Source organism: Staurois parvus, unplaced genomic scaffold, assembly GCF_062004578.1.
Source record: "Staurois parvus isolate SC_StPar_1 unplaced genomic scaffold, SC_StPar_1.0 ptg002695l, whole genome shotgun sequence".
Lineage (NCBI taxonomy): Eukaryota > Metazoa > Chordata > Amphibia > Anura > Ranidae > Staurois > Staurois parvus.
In genome coordinates this window covers 98,223-117,040 of record NW_028320491.1, presented here as the reverse complement: position 1 = coordinate 117,040, position 18,818 = coordinate 98,223, and the positions used below count along the sequence as shown (strand labels likewise).

The 18,818-nt window shown below is 50.1% G+C and overlaps 2 non-coding genes and 7 pseudogenes across 2 annotated transcripts; all 9 read left to right on the top strand.

Annotated features, from left to right (window-relative positions):
• Positions 1 to 5,465: 5,465 nt before the first annotated feature.
• Positions 5,466 to 5,584, top strand: LOC149429842 (5S ribosomal RNA; annotated as a pseudogene).
• Positions 5,585 to 5,671: 87 nt separating this feature from the next.
• LOC149429841 (5S ribosomal RNA) lies at positions 5,672 to 5,790 on the top strand. Its single transcript, XR_016310286.1, has one exon. It is a non-coding gene; the product is annotated as a 5S ribosomal RNA (ribosomal RNA).
• An 87-nt stretch (positions 5,791 to 5,877) lies between these two features.
• On the top strand, positions 5,878 to 5,996 carry LOC149429840 (5S ribosomal RNA). Its single transcript, XR_016310285.1, has one exon. It is a non-coding gene; the product is annotated as a 5S ribosomal RNA (ribosomal RNA).
• Positions 5,997 to 6,065: 69 nt separating this feature from the next.
• LOC149429839 (5S ribosomal RNA) lies at positions 6,066 to 6,184 on the top strand (annotated as a pseudogene).
• A 274-nt stretch (positions 6,185 to 6,458) lies between these two features.
• On the top strand, positions 6,459 to 6,577 carry LOC149429838 (5S ribosomal RNA; annotated as a pseudogene).
• Positions 6,578 to 10,511: 3,934 nt separating this feature from the next.
• Positions 10,512 to 10,630, top strand: LOC149429837 (5S ribosomal RNA; annotated as a pseudogene).
• A 269-nt stretch (positions 10,631 to 10,899) lies between these two features.
• On the top strand, positions 10,900 to 11,018 carry LOC149429836 (5S ribosomal RNA; annotated as a pseudogene).
• Positions 11,019 to 11,507: 489 nt separating this feature from the next.
• LOC149429835 (5S ribosomal RNA) lies at positions 11,508 to 11,626 on the top strand (annotated as a pseudogene).
• Positions 11,627 to 11,913: 287 nt separating this feature from the next.
• LOC149429834 (5S ribosomal RNA) lies at positions 11,914 to 12,022 on the top strand (annotated as a pseudogene).
• The last annotated feature ends 6,796 nt before the right edge of the window (positions 12,023 to 18,818 follow it).

The window sequence follows — 18,818 nt, the reverse complement described above, 5'->3', positions numbered from 1 at the left end:
CGTGACCTGTGATTCTCTGTCTACTGTTCTGTACCGTTTTGTCCCGTTGTTGTCGACCCGGCCTGCCTGACTACGCTATTGTCATTCTTACCAGCTACACGCCATTTGCGGCGGCCATTACCGCAGCTGGGGTGTCTCGGGGGCCGCGACCTGGTTCCTGGCTGCGTCAAGTCCATCCCCACCATCAGGGGTCCTGGTGAAGGGCAGCCTGGGACTTAGACTCCGCGCCCTGAGGGACTTCGGTCTGTTGGTGGTGGTTGTCGTCAGCCAGTGCGTTACCCTGCCACTAGGCCTACCTGTCCATTCCACAGCCCTGCCCTGACAGTGAGAATATCCATTAGCCAAGCAGGGGGTCAGATCAGGAGAGCAGGTGAGAACATCTGTTAGCCAAGCCGGGTCATATCAGGAGAGCAGGTGAGAACATCTGTTAGCCAAGCAGGGGTTCAGATCAGGAGAGCAGGTGAGAACAGCTGTTAGCCAAGCAGGGGGTCATATCAGGAGAGCAGGTGAGAACATCTGTTAGCCAAGCAGGGGTTCAGATCAGGAGAGCAGGTGAGAACATCTGTTAGCCAAGCAGGGGTTCAGATCAGGAGAGCAGGTGAGAACATCTGTTAGCCAAGCAGGGGTTCAGATCAGGAGAGCAGGTGAGAACAGCTGTTAGCCAAGCAGGGGGTCAGATCAGGAGAGCAGGTGAGAACATCTGTTAGCCAAGCAGGGGTTCAGATCAGGAGAGCAGGTGAGAACATCTGTTAGCCAAGCAGGGGTTCAGATCAGGAGAGCAGGTGAGAACATCTGTTAGCCAAGCCGGGTCATATCAGGAGAGCAGGTGAGAACATCTGTTAGCCAAGCCGGGGTTCAGATCAGGAGAGCAGGTGAGAACATCTGTTAGCCAAGCCGGGTCATATCAGGAGAGCAGGTGAGAACATCTGTTAGCCAAGCCGAGGTCAGATCAGGAGACAGGCAGAGAAGACAGGTCCAGGAACAAGTCGGTAACAGAAGATAACAGTAACAACGGGACAAAAAGTACTGGGGAGCCAGAGATCAACTAGCAATTTGAGGAAGTGATGGGCTTCCTTATAAAGGCCATCTGGTGCCAAACTGGGCTAATGCGTGTGTAACTGTGCGCCAAAGCGCATGTGCGTCATATTTTCACCAGCGTGCATTTCTGCGGCCATGCAAGGTACTGGCAGGAATGCCAGGTCTCCGAGTACCTCTGCTGTGGACAGAGCCCTGACACTGTCCATTATTCTCTTCTTCCACTTGCGCCATAAATACGGTGTCACGTACCCGGTGTTAGAGGCCAATGGAGAGAGGGCTTCCCTTGTGGCTAAGTTCCAGACTCCCCTGAGAGTGGGACAGCGGGAGTCAGGCCCAAAGTGGCACAGGTTGCCTGTAGGAGTGCTCGTTGGTGGTCCACCTAGGAGCACAGCTGATGCTCTGAGATGGGATCTACAGACAGGTGGTGCCTGTGCAAAGTATGCAAGCCTTCCAGGAGACAGAGGATCACAGGATAGCTGGTTCAAGCCGAGGTCAGGTACCTGGTGGAAATCAGAGTAGACGTAGTCAGATGGGATAGCCGAGGTCATACACAGAGGAGCAAAGAGGGAATATCCATTAGCCAAGCCGAGGTCAGATCAGGTCAGGGTTAAGCAGAGAAGACAGGTCCAAGAGCAAGCCGGGTCGGTGTCACGTACCTGGATAGTGAGCCTGACGTGAAGAGGCAGGCCTCCCGTACAACTCCTGCCACTGTAAGCCTGATCTGCCTGACCGATACCGAACCCGGCACATCTGACCCTGCATCCTCAGCACGCTGCGCTCGAGTATCCATCCATCCCGCACGGCTACATCAGAACCCTGCTCCTTGCCTACAACTCATCAACTGTTACTGGACTGATCTCAGGCACTCATACCCCACCATGCCCCTGCGACCGTTGTCTCACCATCAGCAGTCCCTGAGCCAGAGTTGTACGGGAGGCCTGCCTCTTCACGTCACGCTCACTATCCAGGTACGGGACACTGACCATCGCAAGGTTCCTCCGAATGGCTGGAAAGGAGGGAAATCGCCCCTAGCAACCCCTTCTATGCCGGTGAGTCAAACTTCCCATCACCCAGCATCTGCAGTACTTGGAGCCAAGCCATTCCTGCCTGACACCCGCAGATGTTTCATCTGTGGGAAAGCCGGGCATCTTAGGACGCAGTGTCCTGATCAGAAGCAGATGACATCATATGGCCAGCCGACCAGCAACTCTTCTTCCATGCTGTTTGTCAGCAGGAAGATGCGGGTAACCACCGCCAAATTACAGCCAGTCACTGTGGGCAATCGGTCTGCAACTGGTTTCCGGGACACCGGAAAGTCACCTTAATCCGGCCAGAGCTGATTGAACAAGAGAACATCATCCCAGGAAAGTTCCTTACCCTCACAGGAGTTGGGGGGACCCGTTCACGCATACCCTGTGCAAAGGTATTCATAGATTGGGGTGTGGGAAGGGGGATGAGGGAGGTGGGGGTCTCGGATGAAATTCCCACACCTGTTCTGTTGGGTGCCAATTTGGGTACTCTTGTTTCCTATTATGCCCCTACCAAAAACACCCTGGAGGCCCCCCTGGAACTCTCTGGACATGCCAAGGTACTGTGTGCAGATTTTGGGGTAATATCTGGGCAACCTGTGGATGGACAAAGGGAGGGGGCTGGGAAAAGAGTAGGGTTGCAGAGTTCTCCATCACCTGGAGATGGAGAGGAGATCCCCTTGAATGGAGAAGTAATGAACTCATGTGTCATTGATGGTACAAATGTAAATGATGATGATGATAATAATGATGCATTTTCATTGTTGGGGGTCACCCACAGTGCTGTGAAGTGGGCAGAGGTACAATCTCTGGGTGCTGAGCAAAGGGATGGTCTGGATAGGCCCTTTCCTTGCTCCAGCCCAGAGGATTCTACCTTGATAACCTCCCAGCAGTTGTCCTTGTATGGTGCTGGACAGCTGGTTGGGACTTGTAGTTCCACGGCCAAGACAGCACTGGGGAGTGACCAAAATGTGGCTCCATTAGCATGCAAGCTGTGAGCTTCCCTGCTGAGAAAGGTAAACAGCAGCTTGACTGGGACAGTGAGAAGCTGGGAATGAACAGTCTACCAGCCGGAGGCTTGAGGACTGAAAGAGTTAACCCGCTGCTCATGGTGTCCAGTCAGCCTAGGAGACAGGTAGTGAGAGTGTCACCTTATATGGCCTGTCAAGGTGTATGGGGAGAATCTGAAACCAGGGAGGAAGTCACCTCCAACTATTTCTGTCTTAGATTCACCCCCCAAAAACTATCTAGGACAACGTATGTCATAGGCCGTGGCAGCACACCTGGATTAGAGGTGCCAGGGGTCCTATTGGAGTTGATAGCCGGTCCTCAAAGAGGGAGCTTTGGCCCTCAGCTCCAATCACCCTTCCTTTCCATTCAGGTACAGCAGCTGCTGGCCAGGCCTATGGTAAATGATGTTTGGGTTCAGAGAAACCCTGGGAGAGCTCACCATGCTGTTCATGAGTTGGATGGCAAGGTGTATCCTTCCCTCATGCCTTTGGCCCACCTCATCTCACAGGAGGTGCAGACAGAATGGGCCAAAGAGACAGAGGGGTCTAAGTCCCAGTCCGCTTGTTCACCAGGGCTCCTGATGGTGGGGATGGACTTGGAGCAGACTGAGACCAGGTCGCGACCCCTGAGTACGTCCGGCTATAGTAGGGGTTACCGTCAGAGGTGTGCGGGGAATAGAGCCTGATGTGAAGAGGCTGGCAGGCCTGGCAGCAGGGACTGATCCATGCGGGATGGATGGATGGACGGTCAGTGTAAGGTAAGGCGTAGTCAGGCGGACCGGGTCAGCAACGTGCGGGCAGCGAGGTAGCAGAGGAGCAGACAGAGAATGTCAGGTCAAGCCGAGTTCAGCAACGGGGGATCAAACGTAAGGAGCAGGCAGGAGAGTGGTCAGGTCAGGCCAGGGATCAAGCAGGAGACAATCAGCAGGGTCAGGATCAAGCAGAGGTCGGCAACAGGGAAGCTTCACTAATAGAACACAGGAACAGATTAATTAGACCAAACGGCAATGCACATACCTTCTGGCTCATTTAAATAGCGCGCCCTGCACTGTCATTGGTGTCAGGCGCATGTCCGTGATCGCTAGTGCGCGGCCATCGCTGTTGCCACGATCGCCCAGGTCCCGCCGCTCGCCGGCTAGAGCGCGTCGGTGTTCTGCGCATGCGCCGCCCGGCGTATCGCTGCAAAACCCTGCATCCCTGACACAAATTCATAAATCCCGACAGGAACAAGTAAAAAACAAAGCATATATTCAGATAGGTCATTTTAATACAAGTCACCTGATACCTTACACCCCTAGGTAACGTCTACCAGAGAGTAGAAAGCGATATCTTTGTATTCGTCACAGCCGGATATGTCATATTTGATGTCTGGACGTTCAGAATATGGTTCTGCATATTAATCTGCCAGTGGATAGGATGCTCCATGTACCTAGTGAATGTTATTGACCATGGTATAAACTTGGGAGGGATTGGGGTCGCAGTCTGGGTCTCCGCCTAACACCCCTACCCAAATGAGGCGATTGGCCCTTGGCTTCAGTAAACACCCCCTGCTGGGACACTAGAAAAGGCTGTCATGCCTGGAGAGAGGTATGAAGAGATTCTCCCTTTTAACATCAGGAACCATCTTTGGGAGAAAGGGCTCCCTTTTGTTCAGGACACTTGAACTCTGCTTCAACCCAGGACTTCTGCAAGTATCCTACCTTCTGAAACTTCTCTCTGTTATCTCTCTGCTGTGGTATTGCTCTCTCTATTTATATATATATTGGTTACATCTTTTCTGTAAATATTTTTATTGCACCATTTTGACCGTTTTAGTAATAAATCCTATTTTCTGAAAAGTGTTGAACTGTTTCTAAAGCTCTTTAATACAAACTAAGAATCCCTGCCTCTGAAGAGCACTACTGTGTGTTTTAAAACCTCTATATCTCTGCCTGTGGTGACAGTGTGTATACAGACGATTATCCAATCATCATAGTGCTACTGCTAAGATTTGTGAGTTTCCTCCTCTGTAAAAAGGAGGTGGTGGCAGTGTGAAGGGTTAATTGCGTAATTAACCTAACCCAGTAACAATCGCTCTCAGGCTGCTGACACATAGATTGTGGTCCATTAACTGGAAAATCTTTGTGCAGGGTGCAGCTGAGAGTGGCATTGTTACGCACATGACAGCGCGGTTTTAGATTGGCTAGTCCTTCGGTCACAAGTTGGTGAGAAGAGCTGGGGTCTGATGCCGCGATCGCCACAGGTGGGGCCTGGTTAGTACCTGGATGGGAGATCGCCTGGGAATACCAGGTGCTGTAGGCTTTTTGCTTTTGGTAGGCTTTTTTTTTGGGCCCAAATGGCCAGCTTGCCAGGACCCAGTTCAAGAAGATCGAGGGCCCCAAAGATATCCTTCTATGGCCACATCACTCTGAATGCGCCCGATCTTGTCTGATCTTGGAAGCTAAGCAGCGTAGGGCCTGGTTAGTACCTGGATGGGAGACCGCCTGGGAATACCAGGTGCTGTAGGCTTTTGTCTTTTGCTCGGCTTCTTTTTCGGCTCAAATGGCCAGCTTGCCAAGCACCAATTGAAGTAGATTGAGGGCTCCAAAGAGAAGCGCCTACGGCCACATCACTCTGAATGCGCCCGATCTCGTCTGATCTCGGAAGCTAAGCAGCGTAGGGCCTGGTTAGTACCTGGATGGGAGACCGCCTGGGAATACCAGGTGCTGTAGGCTTTTGTCTTTTGCTCGGCTTCTTTTTCGGCTCAAATGGCCAGCTTGCCAAGCACCAATTGAAGTAGATTGAGGGCTCCAATGAGAAGCGCCTACGGCCACATCACTCTGAATGCGCCCGATCTCGTCTGATCTCGGAAGCTAAGCAGCGTAGGGCCTGGTTAGTACCTGGATGGGAGACCGCCTGGGAATACCAGGTGCTGTAGGCTTGTTTTTGGGCCCAAATGGCCAGCATGCCAGGCCCCAGTTCAAGAAGATCGAGGGCCCCAATGGTAACCACCTACGGCCACATCACCCTGCATGTGCCCAATCTTGTCTGATCTTGGAAGCTAAGTAGAGACAGGCCTGGTTAGTACCTGGATGGGAGACCGCCTGAGAATACCAGGTGCTGTAGGCTTGTTTTTGGGCCCAAATGGACAGCTTGCCAGGTCCCATTTCAAGAAGAATGAGGGCCCCAAAGATAACCGCTTAAGGCCACATCATCCTGAATGCGCCCGATCTTGTTTAATTTCAGAAGTTAAGCAGGGTTGGGCCTGGTTAGTACCTGGATGGAAGACAACGTGAGAATTCCAGGTGCTGTAGGCTTTGTGCTTTTGATAGCCTTATTTTTGTGCCCAAATGGCCAGCTTCCAGGCCCCAGTTCAAGAAGATCGAGGGCCCCAATAAAAACCACCTATGGCCATATCACCCTGAATGTGCCTGATCTCATCTGATCTCAGAAGCTAAGCAGTGTAGGGCCTGGTTAGTACCTGGATGGGAGACCGCCTAGCAATACCAGGTGCAGTAGGTTTGTGTTTGGGTCCAAATGGCCAGCTTGCCAGGCCCCAGTTCAAGAAGATCGAGGGCCCCAACAATAACCGCCTACGACCACATCATCCTGACTGCGTCTGATCTCTACACTCCACCAAAACCGCCTTACTCAAAATCACTAATGACCTGCTAACCGCCAAAGCCAATGGCCACTACTCAAACCTCTTACTCCTCGACCTCTCCGCAGCCTTTGACACAGTTGAACCACCCCCTCCTCCCTAATAAACTACACTCCCTTGGCATCAGCGACTCCGCTCTCTCCTGGCTCTCCTCCTATCTCTCCAAACGCTCCTTCAGCGTTACCTATAATGCTACCACCTCCCCCCCTCTCTGTTGGGGTCCCCCAAGGCTCTGTCCTCGGGCCCCTTCTCTTCTCCATCTACACCTCCTCACTCGGCAAACTGATACACTCCCACGGCTTCAGCTATCACCTCTACACCGATGACACGCAAATTTACCTCTCCACCCCTCGCCTCACCCCTTCAGTCTCCACCCATATCACCCACCTGCTGAACAACATATCAGACTGGATGTCGCTCCATTTCCTCAAATTAAACCTTTCCAAAACCGAGCTCCTGATTTCCCCCCCCAGCCCGTGCCCCCATCCTCTCCATCACGACCATCAGTCCCACCCTGCAAGCCAAAGTCCTAGGTGTCACTCTAGACTCAGATCTGTCCTTCCAACCCCATGTCCAATCGTTAGCAAACACATGCAGACTCCACCTCCGCAACATCTCCAAGATACGTACGTTCCTAACCCCAGACACTACTAAACAACTCGTTCACTCCCTTATTATCTCACGTCTGGACTACTGCAACTCCCTCCTCACTGGCTGTAAGAGACTCCGGTAGTAGCTCTATAGGTCCACAGTTTGGGGTTCCCCAGGGCGCGGAGTCTAAGCCCCAGACTGCTTGTTCACCAGAGCCCCTGATGGTGGGGATGGACTTGGAGCAGGCTGAGTCCAGGTCGCGGCCCCCGGGTACACCCAGCTGCGGTAGAGGGATCCGCTAGAGTCACGTATCTTAGTGGTGAGCCTGATGTGAAGAGGCAGAGCGGACCTGAGCAGGGAAACGGATGGGTCTGTGCGGGATGGATGGATGCGGATGCACCGAGAAGGCAGAGCAGAACAGAGCAGCAGCAGGTGGAAGGATAGTCGGGTCACAGGCCAGGTACAGCAACGGGAGGTACAACAATCAGGAGCAAGCAGAAGAATATCCAGAGACAAGCCAGGGGTCAGGGCAGGAGAAGGTCAGCAGTAGTCAGGAGCAGGCTGGGTTCAGCAACAGGAAACAACTCAGAGTCCGGAATCTCAGGCAGGGAATTAGACCATACGGCAATTTGGATCCTGCAGTGGCCCGTTTAAATAGCCCACCCAGCACCGTCATTGATGTCAGGTGCGCCTGGGTCCTAGTGCCCGCCTTCCTGTATGTCTTGTTGGGACCCTGCTCATGTGCAGATTCGTGCACCGCGGCGATCTTCTCTGACATCTCCTACCTCATCACAGACTATCCCCACTTCAGTCTATCCTGAACTCAGCGGCCAGACTCCTCCACCTTACCAACCGCTCCGTATCCACCACCCCCCTCTGCCAATCCCTCCACTGGCCTCCATTCAGTGTCCTCCACCCCTCTCTGCCAATCCCTCCACTGGCCTCCACTCAGTGTCCTCCACCCCTCTCTGCCAATCCCATCACTGGCCTCCATTTAGTGTCCTCCACCCCCCTCTGTCATTCCCTCCACTGGCTTCCATTCAGTGTCCTCCATCCCCTCTGCCAATCTCTCCACTGGCCTCCACTCAGTGTCCTCCACCCCTCTCTGCCAATCCCTCCACTGGCCTCCACTCAGTGTCCGCCACCCCCCTCTGTCATTCCCTCCACTGGCCTCCACTCAGTGTCCTCCACCCCCTCTGTCATTCCCTCCACTGGCTCCCGATTGCCCAGTGCATTAAATTCAATCTACTAACACTGACCTACAAAGCCATTCATAACTCCGCCCCAAACTACCTCACCGACCTGATACCCAAATACCACCCAACCGTAATCTTTGCTCCTCACAAGACCTCCTACTCTCTAGTTCCCTGGTCTCCTCCTCCCACGCCCGACTCCAGGACTTCTCCAGGACTTCCCCCATCCTCTGGAACTCACTACCCCAATCCATCAGACTGTCACCTACCCTCCTCACCTTTAGGCGCACCCTGAAAACCCATCTCTTCAGGGAAGCCTACCCCGCCCTCACTTAACAGCCAATCTCCTCCACTCCTCCTACCACTCCATCCCCCACAGCCACTTTCCCCTGTACCACTGTCCCCTGCCTCCTAGATTGTAAGCTCCAAGGATCAGGGCCCTCGAACCCCTCGTGTATTGTATTGTTACTGTATTGTCTCATGTTCTGTCCCCCCCACTATATTGTACAGTGCTGACCGAACCTGGTGCTATATAAATCTTGTATAATTATGTTATGCCTTCAGCAATTTGTTCTTTGTTAATTAGGCATTATTAGTATGCCTTATCAGTTTGTAATTCTCTGTTCATTGTGTAACTGCTCCATCTAGTGGCTGTTTGTATACACTGCATCTTTTCACAGTAGAAGTTTGACCCATTTCAGCTTCCATAGCTTGTAGCCTATGAACTCTGATTACATCATCAGCCCTGCTCATAGCAGCCATTTCCTCATCACAGACTCCATTCCTGTGGTAACCACGCTGCTGGTAGGATCCAACCCTCACATTCAGGTTCACAATAGCATCGTCGGTACGTCTACACACATGTCTATATCTTATGCATCTGTGTTTTATGTAACCTACATGTCTTACATGTGTTTATATGTGCATTGCCTTACTGTAATGTATAATATGCTTTGTCACATGGCAGACAGTGTTACTAAGCGCCTTATTTTCTGTTCCTCAGTTTCACCTCTTATATCTTTGCAATAAAGACAAAGTTGGACGTTGCTTCTTTGTCAACTCATTGCCGAGAAAGGTTTAGCTGTCTGTCAAGCTATGTACCTTCACACATAAGGAGGACAGAACAATAATAATAATGTTGGCAGCTAAGCAGGGTAGGGTCTGGTTAGTACCTGGATGGGAGACTGTATAAAAATATGTGGAGCGCTAATCAGTAAATTATAATAAAATATATAAGAAATGTCCCCAATGATAAGAACATAAGTTAGTGACAGTCTCTATATGATGAATATAGCGTGATCTACAGCTTTCAATCCAGTGGTGGTGCTCCCAGTGGTAAAGTAAGAATTCCGCACTCACCAGAAGTGTGATTTAATTACGCAGTTTGTAAATCAACACGGATCCACTTCACCGATATAGGTCTGGACTGGAACTCAGGGTAGGTTCTCCTTCAAGATGATATGGGTATGAGCCCTCAATGGATGTAGGTAGATCCATCTGGCCAGAGGTCCCTTTAAGGGATAGGTGGGTAAAGATGCCTTTTTACAGGCGCTTCCCTCTCTGGGTCTGGTGAACAGGAGACTGGATCGCAGCAGGGCTCTATAAATAATAAAACGCCTTACTATTCTGTCTAGGATCCAAACACCTCTTCCTAAGCCATCCTGCAGTGTAATGGACCAAATTCATAGTTTCTACTATGAAAGCAAAGCTAATATCCTCCCTGGAGACCAAGCATTTTTCCTTGCTCATTATCTTCCTAGGCACTAGTCTTCTCACCACCAAGTGTACTCCTGCTTGTGCAGTCTATGAGAGAGCACCCAGCAGCTGGAAGCATTGCCTTCACCAACAGCAGGTGTGCACATCAAGCAGGCAGTGATGTGGATCTGGATGGAAGACCGCCTGGGAATACCAGGTGCTGTAGGCTTTTGTCTTTTGCTCGGCTTCTTTTTCGGCTCAAATGGCCAGCTTGCCAAGCCCCAATTTAAGTAGATTGAGGGCTCCAAGAAGAAGCACCTATGGCCACATCACTCTGAATGCGCCCGATCTCGTCTGATCTTGGAAGCTAAGCAGCGTAGTGCCTGATTAGTACCTGGATGGGAGACCGCCTGGGAATACCAGGTGCTGTAGGCTTGTTTTTGAGCCCAAATGGCAGGCTTGCCAGGCCCCAGTTCAAGAAGATCGAAGGCTCAAAAGACAACCACCCACGGCAACATCACCCTGTATGCGTCCGATCTTGTCTGATCTAAGAAACTAAACAGGGTTGGGCCTGCATGGAAGACCGCCTGGGAAAACAATGTGCTGTTACTGTAGGACTTTTGATTTTGATAGCCTTGCTTTTGTGCCCAAATGGCCAGCTTCCAGGCCCCGATTCAGGAAGATCGAGCGCCCCAAAAATAACAGCCTAAGGCCACATCACTCTGAATGCCCTCAATCTTGTCTGATTTCGGAAGTTAAGAAGGGTTGAGCCTGGTTAGTACCTCGATGGGAGACTGCCTGGGAGTACCAGGTGCTATAGGCTTTTTGCTTTTGTTAGACATGTTTCTGGCCCCAAATGGCCAGCTTGCCAGGCCCCAGTTCAAAAAGATCAAGGGCCTAAAAAATAACCACCTACGTCCACATCACCCTGAACATCCTGATCTCTGGAAGCTAAGCAATGTCAGGCCTGGCTAGTGCCTGGGTGGGCGACCGCCTTGGAATACCAGGTGCTGCAGGCTTTTTGGTTTTGGTAGGCTAGTTTTTGGGCCCTAATGGCCAGCTTGCCAGGCCCCAGTTCAAGAAGATTGAGGACCCCAAAAATAAATGCTGATGGCCACATCACCCTGAATGCCCCCAATCTTGTCAACTCTCAGAAGGTAAGCAGGGTTGGGCCTGGTTAGTACCTGGGTGGGTGACTGCCTGGGAATACCAAGTACTGTAGGCTTTTTGCTTTTGGTAGGCTTGTATTTGGGCCCAAATTTCCAGCTTGCAAGGCCCCAGTTCAAGAAGATCGAGGGCCACAACAATAACTGCCTACGGCCACAGCACCCTGAATGCGCCCGATCTCGTCTGATCTCGGAAGCTAATAAGGGTTGGTCCTTTTTAGTAACTGGATGGCAGACCGCCTGGGAATACCAGGTGCTGTAGGCATTTTGTTTTTAGTAGGCTTGTTTTTGGGCCCAAATGGCCAGCTTCCAGGCTCCAGTTTAAGAAGATCGAGGGCCCCAATCATAATTGCCTACGGCCACATCACCCTGAATGTGTCTAATCTCATCTCAGAAACTAAGCAGGGTCAGGCCTGGTTAGTATCTGGATTGGAGACCGCCTGGGAATACCAGGTGCTGTAGGCTTTTGGCTTTTGCTCGGCTTCTTTTTTGGCTCAAATGGCCATCTTGCCAGGCCCCAATTTAAGTAGATTGAGGGCTCCAAAAGAAAGCGCCTACGGCCGCATTACCCTGAATGCATCTGATCTCGGAAGCTAAGCAGAGTAGGGCCTGGTTAGTACCTGGATGGGAGACTGCCTGGGAATACCAGGTGCTGTAGGCATTTGCTCAGCTTCTTTTTCGGCTCAAATGGCCAGCTTGCCAAGCCCCAATTTAAGTAGATTGAGGGCTCCAAAAAGAAGCGCCTACTGTTCTGTTCCCGAATGAAGGTATAACTGATAATGGCTGTTTAACTTCCTACCCTCGTATCCAAGCAGTGGAGAAGACTGGACCGGCAGATGCTCAGGTTAGACGGATCCAAACGTATATACGGGAATGAAATCAGCGTGGGTTTATTTGGTCCAAATACAGCGACAAACAGTGATACAATACTGTATTGTAGTAGAGGTATTGATGCTGTTCTGTGATATCTTTCCTGAGGCCAACTGCTGGTCAAAAACTGATGCCTTCACAAGCCCAGGGCATTGAATGTCCTGTCACACAGCTATAAAGCACATAAAATGGCTGCAGGAAGTGACCAGAACCAAGGCTTGCCTAAAACCACGCCCAGCAGAGAAAAAACTTTACTAGCAAAAACAGAGGCATGCAGCATGCAAATTCTGGCCAGCAGATGGCAGCAACAGATCAAGACATAGAAACAAACGTGGTGAAATAAGAATTGGTGATACAATGCACAGTTAAATAACAATTATGAGGAGAACAGCACACTCCCCGTCTGAAATTCCATAAGGGATTTCACTATGACGAATGTCCATAAAATATAGAACAACCTGTAACAAAGAACATGTTAGAGTGCAATAAACATAACAATATAGTAGATTCCGAGTTGGAATAGAGAAGATCCATGAAGTTCAAGTTCAGTAGAGTTCACCCAGCAGGAATGTTCTCGATGGGTAGTGTCAAAAAAGAGTTCGTTAATTGGCCTTGCAAACATTTTAAGCTCACCCTTTCTGAAGATCTTCAACTCCATTTTACGGACCTTGCCATCCTTGCTAGGAAGAACCTTTGTAATTAGTCCCATAGGCCAGTCAATCCGTACGGTATGTTGCTCCTTCATCAACACGAGGTCACCTTCTTTTAGGCTTGGTTTGTGGTGTTGCCACTTTCTTCTTCCTTGAAGAATGTTGAGATACTCCTTTCGCCACCTGTTCCAGAAGTAATCAGCTAGGTATTATACACATTTCCAGTGTTTTTGGTAGATATTCGCATGAGTAAATTCTCCACTAGGCATTAGCGTAATCTCAGTTTTTTGGGTGAGTAGGATAGCTGGAGTCAGTACGGCTGGTGTTTCAGGATCCATAGATACTGGCACGAGGGTCTAGAATTGATGATGGCTGAAACTTCAGCGAGAAGGGTGACTAGAGTCTCATGTGTGAGTCTTGAAGAGTTTACATCCATCAACACAGAATTCAAGATGTTGCGTGAGATTCCGATCATTCTCTCCCAGGAGCCCCCCATGTGGGAACTATGAGGAGGATTGAAAATCCAGGTGCAACCCTTTTCCGCCAAGTGTTCTTGAATGGATTTGGTGTCTATGTTCAGTTCTCTACAGGCTCCAATGAAGTTGCTTCCACGGTCAGACCTCAACTGTTTCACTGGTCCTCTGATTGCGAAGAACCGTCTTAAGGCATTAATAAGGCTGGATGTGTCCATGGATTCTATGACTTCTAAGCGAACGGCTCGCACACTCCTGCAAGTAAAATGTACAGCCCAACGCTTACTGTTTACGTGACCGCCGCGGGTCCTGCGTGCGGACACCATCCATGGCCCAAAGACGTCTAGGCCAACTTAGGTGTCAGAGCCGGGAATTGAACCTGGGCCTTCTGGGGTGAGAGACAGTGTTTCTTCTTGCTGAGCCACCTGGAATGCTTGACAGCTCCCTTGACAATTCTTTGGATGATCCTGCCTTTTCCCTGTTTTGTCTTGAACCTTGAACTCCTTGCTCCTCCCATGAACTTCCTATAAAAGCCATGTCTCTGCACTTCCAGGTTGCCAGATTATTGTGCCTTACCAGCCAATATCCTGCTTACTGTTCCTGCTGCCGTCTTCATCTACGTTACCGACCTTTGGCTTGCTACTGACTACGATTCTGCCTCATCCTATCTACTACAATTGGTGACCGACCCTTGGCTTGTGACTGACTCCGCTTCTGTTTGATCCCTGAACTGTTTGATCCGCTTTGGTTTCCAGCCTACTCATTCCCTGGTGGGGTGATCCTGAGATCTGCGACCTGGCATTCACACGCAGCCAAATCCATCTCCACCATTAGGAGCTCTGGGGAAGACCGGTGGATGCTTAGACCCCGCACCTCAGGTGAGCCTGCGTCATTCCCAGGGTGGGCCGCTGGTGTACCAATCCTGCTGGTTTCAGGTAAGCCTTACAACTGCTGTAGCAACTGGTCTCTGAACCTGACCCAGATCGTGACAGTAGGTGAAAGGCGGCTCTGTACATAGTCTGTCCGCAGGCAAATCAGCCATTTGTTGGTGTAGTTGTTTTCCTCTAGCTTTGCGACAGTGAACACAGTCATGCAATACTTGGGCCACACGTCTTTTCATACCTATAATCCAAAGGCCAGCAGACCGTAACTTTCCCTCAGTGATTTGCCTGCCCTGGTGTTCAGTCTTTTTGTGGTAGTGTCGGATCAGCAAGACTGTGATATGGTGTTTGCTGGGAATGATGAGAGGAATTTGTTCTGCAACTCCTAGGTGGGCTTAATTCAAACGACCACCAACTCTGAGCAAGCCAAAACTATCAATAATTGGATTTAAGTTGGCAAGAGGGCTTTTTATTGGAATCTGCTGTTTGTTGTACAAGCACTTCCATTCTACATTGAATTCCCCTTGTTGGACGTGACGTATTATGAGGGACTCACTATGAGAGATGTTCTCCGCAGAGAAGGGTTTATGGCAGACGTGCCAACCGTGACAATCTTTATCTTTGTGAGTATTGTGATAACATTTCGCAATGTGCACTAACCTTGCGATAGTCCTGATGAGTCTCATCCAACTGGAGAAACGTTCAAAGCGCTGGCAACCGACGCTGGAGGTTTGCTTTGTTCCAGTGACCAATGCACTAACTTCAGCGCGGATTTCTGGATCATTATCTGGATCCTGGATGCTGAAAACTTCCTGTACACATTCATCCGCCTGTCCTAGCAGAAACTCCGGACCTTTAAGCCAAGTAGAGTTAGTAAAAGAACCTACAGACATAGGTCTAGTGGCATGATCTGCTGGATTAAGTTCGGATGGTACATAGTACTATTGTTCAGGTTTGGAGGACCTCCTGATTCTCTCTATGCGGTTACTGACGTAAACATAAAATTGTCTCGTCTGATTGTGAATGTAACCTAAAACGACCTTACTGTCCGTGTAATACTGAACTTCATCTATGTTGACACCTAGTTCTTCTTGTATGAAGTCTGCAATCTCCACTGCTAACACAGTCCCACAGAGTTCAAGTCTGGGAATAGTAGAATCAGGCTTGGGGGCTAACTTAGCCTTACCATAGACGAATCCAACGTGATTTTGCTTGTTGGGTTCTGTGACTTTCAGATAGGCGACCGCTGCTATGGCCTCTGTGGAGGCGTCCGAGAACACGTGGAGTTCCTTCTTTACGCTAGAAGTAAGTGAGGTTTTAATATAGCATCTCGGGATGTGGATCTCATCCAAAGCACACAAAGATTGCTTCCAGGCTTCCCATTTTTGCTCTTTATCGGAGGGAAGTGGGGTATCCCAATCCTTGATAGTTTCAGAAAGTTGTCTCAGTAGGGATTTACCTTGAATGGTGATGGGCGCTACAAATCCCAGCGGATCAAATAGGCTGTTTACCACTGATAGGACACCACGTTTTGTGAATGGCTTGTCTGCACAACTTATTTGAAAACCGAAGGAGTCAGCCGAGAGATCCCATCTGAGGCCCAAGCTCCTCTGCACAGGTGGACTGTCCAGTCCCAGGTTAATGTCTTTGAATCCAGGTGCATGATCACCTCGCTCGAAGGCTCTCATTACGGTTAGGCTGTTTGAAGCAATTTTGTGTAGTCTAAGTTTAGCTTGGTACAACATATTTTGAGTCCTTTTGAGCAGATCGATAGCCGCTTCTTCAGTTGGTAGCGATTTGAGCCCGTCATCCACATAGAAGTCTTTTTCCACAAAGTCTTTGACATTTGTACCATACTCGGATTCCCCCTCTATTGCAGTTCTCCGAAGCCCGTAAGTCGCTACGGCTGGTGAAGGGCTGTTTCCAAACACATGTACCCTCATACGATACTCCATCATCTCTGCGTTGGTGTCATTGTCCTTGTACCACAGAAACCTGAGGAAATTCCGGTGGTCCTCTCGGACTACAAAACAGTGGAACATCTGTTCAATGTCAGCAGTGATGGTGACAAGCTCTTTCCTGAATCTCATCAGCACTCCGACTAAGTTATTTGTCAAATTAGGACCTGTGAGAAGAATATCGTTAAGAGATACACCTTGATGTTTGGAGGAGGTTGTGACGGGAGTGACTTTTGGGGGTGGGGGGACCGCTTGGTCAGCTCATGTCCCCCTCATTATGTTTAACCCACCCTGTGCCTGTTAAGGGGTACAGGGTGTGAATGTGAATGTCCCAGTATTGTGTATAGTGTTGTCCTTTGTCTAGGCCACATGGCTGTCCATTGTCTGTTTGCCATGTGCTACCCCCCATTGTGCTGTGTCTTCCTGTCCAGCCAACTATTATGGGATGTACTGTGTGTGTATTGGTGTGGGGGTTGGTCAATATCCTTTGCCGCATGGCTGCATCCCATTGTTCTGTGTCTTGGTTGGATGGGGAGGGGTGATGAGGTGTTTCCTGCCTATACTGTAGCCCTTCCCACTGATAGGGTGGGCTGATGATGTGTTTCCTGTCCCTGGTTGTCTTTCCCCTCCCTCTGTATAAAACATGTTGTTTGTGTACAATAAAAGTAGTTGGCTTTCTGTCTTAAGAGCTGGGTGCTGTCTATTTCCTGAGGGATTTCAAGGGTGTGGTCCGTGGATGGTGTTCGGACAGGGGAAGCTGCGGGATCATGGAATATACCCAAGTGCGGTCGGGTACCGGTTCCGTTACAGAGGTCTTATCTCCTGATGAGGTAGTGTATTGTTTACCCGTGGGTACTGCAGGAGATGGTAGGTTAGTCTTTCTAACACTCACGCTGCTCTTGAAGTCTCTGTGTTTATGCATGACGCTTTCATACCTTGATGATGATGTTGCTGAAGCTGTAGTGTTGAACTCCAGGAAGTCGAGGCTGGGGTCATTCCTCATCTGGGACTGTTCATCGATAAATCTACAGAAGTGAATAAATGGGGGAAAGGTGACATCATGCTCTCTTTTGTACCTTGAGACTGATGCCGCCCACTTTTCTTGCAGACTGTTTGGTACCTTCACGACAATTGGGTTCACTCCATGAGCTGTATCCAGGTAGCACAGCCCGGACAGACGAGGGTCACCCTTGGCAAGCTCCAGTTCCATGAGCAAATCACTTAAATCCTGAAGCTTCTGGACATCCTTGAGATTGATCCTTGGAACGTTCTGCAGTCTCTTGAATAGGTCCTTCTCTATTGCTTCTGCACTGCCGAAGGTACGTTCGAGTCTCTGCCAGGCGGCAGCGAGACCTGCTTCTGCTTGTCCCACGTAGACAGTTCTGAGGCTCTTGACACGATTTGTGGAGCCTGGGCCCAGCCATTTGATCAAGAGGTCAAACTCCTGCTCTGCGGTTAGGTTGAGGTTAGCGATGGCGGCCTTGAAGGTTGCCTTCCAAGCTCTGTAGCTCTCTGCACGGTCATCAAATTTTGAGAGACTGGTGTTGATTAGCTCTCTGCTCACCATAAACCTGGCAAACTCAGACATATCTGATTTCTCACTGCTTGTTGCCATGATGCCTTGTGGTGCCCCTGGGGCGTATGGGCTGCCTGGCGTGAAGGGGTGAGATGCTTCCGGGTAGAATGATGTAGCTGCAGGGTTAAGCTTTTGTTTAGCCTCTGTGGATTGTGATGACTGCTGCTTGAGCTGTGGAGGTAGGCCAGAAAACGCCTGATAGCGATCTTGCTGTAACAACCGTCCTTGAGAGGGCACATCCGGGTGACGGTTATTAGGTTGCTCGGGTGCTGTGGGTGGCACTGGTACCGCAGGTAGAGCTGACTTGGAGGTTTCAGTGTTGTCAGTTTGGATGATACTGCGAACTGGGGGTGGCGCAGATAACTGATTCAGTACATAGTCACTGTTGCGATCAACTGGATCATCTATCTCCTGTGGTGGCGAGCAGACTGGATCAAGACCTTGGCTCAATGCTTGCTCAAGTAGTCTTACTTTAGCGAACGCAATTTCCTCCTGCATCTCTGATTCAAAAATCTTTATTCGAGCCTCTGCTTCCGCTTCTGGCCTCTGCTTCTGCCTCTGCCCTCTTGGCCTCTGCCTCTGCCCTCTTGGCCCCTGCTTCCGCTTCTGCCCTCTTGGCCTCTGTTTCCGCTTCTGCCCTCTTGGCCTCTGCCTCTGCCCTCTTGGCCTCTGCCTCTGCTTCTGCCCTCTTGGCCTCTGCCTCTGCCCTTGCAAGAGCTTCTTTTTCTGTGAAGGAGCGTCTCGCTTTGGATTGCTCTGCGTTTATGCGGGCCTCTAGTAATCTGTCGCTCAAGGCTGAGCTTCTTGAGCACGATGATCTGTATGACCGAGAGGAATGTTTAGATGAATTTGATCTGTGTGATCTAGTTTCTTGCAAATGCGAGATATGGAGTCTCGCTTTACCTTTAACATCCAGCACCATGACGTCTCTTTGTCTGTCTATTGATTCTGCCTTGCTCAGTTCTGATAGGGCTTCATCCATATTAGAGTCTTTAAGAAAGGTTATATACCTTGTGGACAGTCTCTTGTATCTTTCTTGAACTGTGTCC